The sequence below is a fragment of the Lolium perenne genome, chromosome 5 (assembly GCF_019359855.2).
Source record: "Lolium perenne isolate Kyuss_39 chromosome 5, Kyuss_2.0, whole genome shotgun sequence".
In the NCBI taxonomy this organism is placed as follows: Eukaryota; Viridiplantae; Streptophyta; class Magnoliopsida; order Poales; family Poaceae; genus Lolium; species Lolium perenne.
In genome coordinates this window covers 149,003,104-149,007,429 of record NC_067248.2, presented here as the reverse complement: position 1 = coordinate 149,007,429, position 4,326 = coordinate 149,003,104, and the positions used below count along the sequence as shown (strand labels likewise).

The 4,326-nt window shown below is 49.4% G+C and overlaps 1 long non-coding RNA gene across 1 annotated transcript; it reads left to right on the top strand.

The window, feature by feature from the left end:
• Positions 1-571: 571 nt before the first annotated feature.
• On the top strand, positions 572-1,065 carry LOC139831305 (uncharacterized). The gene is made up of 3 exons (XR_011746003.1): positions 572-702; positions 790-888; positions 980-1,065. It is a non-coding gene; the product is annotated as an uncharacterized lncRNA (long non-coding RNA).
• Positions 1,066-4,326: the final 3,261 nt, after the last annotated feature.

Sequence of the window (4,326 nt, the reverse complement as noted above, 5' to 3'; positions counted from 1 at the left end):
TGAGTAAAATGTCAATGAGATTCTACATTGCTGCTAAGTTTTCATTGAATTATCTTGAGCTGAGTATTGCGTTTTCATGTTTGTCCCGAGTGGGCCGAGCAGCATAGGGAGGCATGGGAGGAGCTGATTAGGGCGAGGTGGCTCAGGCAGGACGAGGAGTTTGCAGCCGTGTCGAGGCGTAACATGGAGAACCGAGGCACCGGTGTCACACACTGAGCGGGAAACCGCGACTACACCCGCTTCAAGGGGAAAAAGGTATGTATATACATGGAACGACCTTCTTTCATTTCCCGTCATGTCTCATTTGTGATACGCATAACTTTTCTTTTCGCGATGCAGCTGGCCGAGGCAGCACCTGGGGTGGTGCTTCATGATCCCGAGATATATGACATGATGCGGACGAAGCAGAAGCCCAATCCCGCATTGCCTCAGCCACAGTACTACGGCAATGCCAAGGCCGCCAAGGATGACTACTGCGACATGGTGAGGTCTCGTCACCCGGAGGTGGATGACCCCTTGCGCATCCCGACCGACGCCGAGTCGTTGGTCCTGTCGAGTCGCGGGCCTCCGCATGGCCGTTTCCCCTTTCTGAATAAGGTGGTCAAGCCGACCCACTCCACGAGCTACACGCGTCTCAAGCATACCCTCACCGCCGACAGCCCCCAGCCTCGTCCACGGCCTGCTCGTCCACCCGCCTACGATGTAAGTTTTCCTCATTTTCATCCTCTTTCCGGTTTTCCTTCCTACATGGCTAAGTGTTGACGAGATTCATTGTTTCTGAAATTGTAGCCTGAGTTCGAGGCGGCCTTCGAAGCCTGCAATGAAGCGTATCAGCAGGCCGCTGCCCAGTGGAATAGGCAGAATACGGCCTACATGGCGTATATAGGAGTAAGTCTGAATCTTTCTTCTCGCTAGTAGATGACAAGTCTTAGTTTGATGCTTTATTTCTGCAAAGCCTAACTTGTAACCTATCTTGCAGGAAATGATGATTTCTATGTCTACTGGTACACCGCCACCGGCTCGAGTTACCGTGGCGGGGGACATGCCTATCATGCCATCGAGGGCAGCTTTCACTGCGACTTACTACGGATCCACACCGGAGGTAAGTTCTTTGCCAAACCCGTAGTTACCACTTCCCTTTGCATCACAAGTTGCTAACATGTAGGGAACACGTAGGGAACGGGATGCTCCGGGAACCAGGCCTCGCCGGGTGGGCGCGAGGTCACACCGGTTTATGAAGGTGGTCGGTCTCCTGGGCGTTCTGCTGGTGCCTCTCCGTCGACTACTCCTGGGACTACTCCCGGTGCCTCTCCGTCGACTTATCCTAGGCGTAGCACCGGTCCTTCTCCAGGTGGTTCTTCTGCAGCTTCTACCGGAGCGCAACCCCGGGCTGCTCGTTTCGCCAACGATAAGGGCGGACACACCCCGCCCGGGTCCTTCCTTCGCTCGTCAGCTTAGAACTAGGGTTTGCTTGCTACTACTATGTATTTGGATGACATGGCACTCTCCTCTAGTATGCTATTATGTGCACCATGTATGCTACTATGTGGATTTCATGCTATTTATGTGAATTATGGTGAATTTGGATGAATTTGTATGTGTGAACTGCTGTATTATGCAAACTGAACTGCTGGAACGGTGCAAATTAAACTGCTGAAAACAAAAACAAAAAATTTGGGCAGGTCTACGCCGAGGGCAATGCCGTCGGCATAGACCCCTACTGCGACCATATGGTCAGGGCTATGCCGACGGTATTGCCGTCGGCGTAGACCCCCCACCTGGCAGCCGCACCCAGCGCGCCGCGTGTCCACTGCATGGGCCATGCAGACGCCGAGGGCCTGGCCGTCGGCGTAGACGCCGTACGTGGCAGCCTCGCGATGCGCCACGTCGCCCCACGGCGCCCAGATCGCGTGGCTATGCCGAGGGCACTGCCGTCGGCGTCTGATGGAGCACCGTTAACGGCGACGGCGCGCCGTGGCCAAACGCCGAGGGCAGCTACGCCGAGGGGAGGTCGCACCGTCGGTATAGGCGGCGTACGCCGACATCCGGCCCTACGCCGACGGCACGGTGCCAGGTGCCGAGGGACCTGAACGCCGAGGCGCTATGCCGAGGGCTGCCGTCGGCATAGCCTACGCCGAGGGCCAGGCGTGGCTACGCCGAGGGCAGCCGGCCGTCGGCGTCTACATCGATTCCTGTAGTGTCGGAAGTTGTGCAAAGATAACATACACAGCCACTTAAAGTTCTAAAAGTACTATTCTAGCTCCCATTTAGTTTTTTCCTTCTTTTAGCGAGACCGCAAATTAGTGGATTTTTCAACAACTGTTGGGTGTTGGCACATGACTCATTATGATATCCACATACCCAATTTGTTATGTTTATTTTTAATGTTTTGAACTAAGTTTTAGTATGTATTATTTTTCTAAAATAAAGCGAGAAGACGCAACTGATGCGGTCTCCTTCGCATGGCCTAGATAACATCATGCACTTGTATTGTGTTGTGTGGATGAAACTAGTACTTTTTTTAGTACATAGAATCATAGACTACTATCATTACGCCATATTATTTATGCATTTGTATAATCTCAATGCGGAGTTATGCATAGGGACTTTTTGCATTTTTGTATTCTACTTCTTTATGTGCATCATAGAATGATAGTGCTATTACACGGGTGCGACGGTGGTGGTTGGTGTTGGGATAGGTTGAGGTGCGTGGTGGTGCTGCTGGTTTGGTGAAGCTTGGCCACTGCACGGAGGTGCTTCACACGCTTCAAGGGTGAACCCCAATCCCTCGTAATTATTCAAGGTATTTTTTCAGTTATTTAACTAGTTGGTCCGGTAGTAATTATTTATGCTTGCTAACCACGCAGAGTAGACAGAAGTGTTATGCGGAGGGGTATTTAGTTGGTCTAGCAATCATTATTTATTTCGTTTTGTTGTATTACAGAGATGTCTGAGTTAGTGAATCTTTTTACTGCGGTTTTGGTACTATCCGAACATCTCCGATGGAAGCTGATCTTTGTGAGTTTCAATCTCTGTAGTTGTGATTGACAACGCCTCAAACATGGCACATTAGTCACTTGAAGGAGTTCGTTGAAAGTAAAGTTTGAGATTAATCTGAAACATGCACTATCAGTGTGCATGCAATGTGGACCAACCACTAGTGGAAAACAGGCCATTTGATCCGGGTGGTAAGCGCCTTTTGTCGCGGGCGGCCAGCCGCGACAAGAGAGGCGCGACAAAAGGGTCAACCTTTTGTCCCGGGTCGCTTACGACCCGCGACATAAGGTCCATCACGTGGCAGCCGCGGGGCGCGCAGGGCACAGGCCCTTTTGTCGCGGGCGGTATTACCACCCGCGACAAAAGGCCTTCTACGTGGCGCGCGCACAACGCTGCTGCTTTAGGGTTTGAGGGGTGCAGCACCCCTCCCCCCCGCCACCGACCACCTGTTATTTCATTTTTTTCGTTCGAAAATAAAAGTTGCATATATTTGTACGCTACTAGAAGTTGTACACGTTCATTCATTATATATATATATATAGATCGATCAAAATATTGGAAGCAAAAGTCGATTCCCCTTACACATATTCGTAGATTCCCTACATATATACATGGAGCTCACGATCGACAAGCGGTACTAACGACCGTCTATTTGGAGGTAGAGCATCTATTTGGACTAAACAAGCCTTTGTTGTTTATTACTTCTCTAACCAAAAGTCCCGCCAGTTCCTCCGCGATTCCTAGTGCGTGTTCCTTTGGTTGGAGTCTGTCCCGCATGAAGTCGACCTTTATACGAAAATGAGATGAGTATGACTATATCAGTCTTGATAACGAAATATTGATGATAATAAATAAAGTTGTGAATGTTATTACTTACGTCGAATTTATTTTTGTTCTGCTTCTCAGTGGTTAACATGCGAATGGACTCGCAAACGTAGTATCCACATAGATTCGTCCCTTGTGGCTGCTTAGGGCACGGTACAGGAGTAAATGTTAGCTTCTTTGCAAAGGTAATCTCCTTATGATGATTCTTCAAAGCTTGCCAAGCCCTGCTAGGCAAAAGAATGATTGAATGAGTGGAAAATTAATTGATATCTCACGAAAGATAAAGCGCGGCGATGAAGGAAATTACACTTGGAGCAACTTCTGCAAGTCCTGGAACCCGTCCACGCCTCTACTCAGTGGGTCTTTTACTTCAACTATTCCCTTATCAGGTTGAATGTCTAGTAGAATCCAGTGGAAGCTGCACATGTTATGCATATACGTCAGGAATTACACTTAACATCGAGTAAGAAAAATTGAATGTGCATAAAAGATCATTAAGACTCT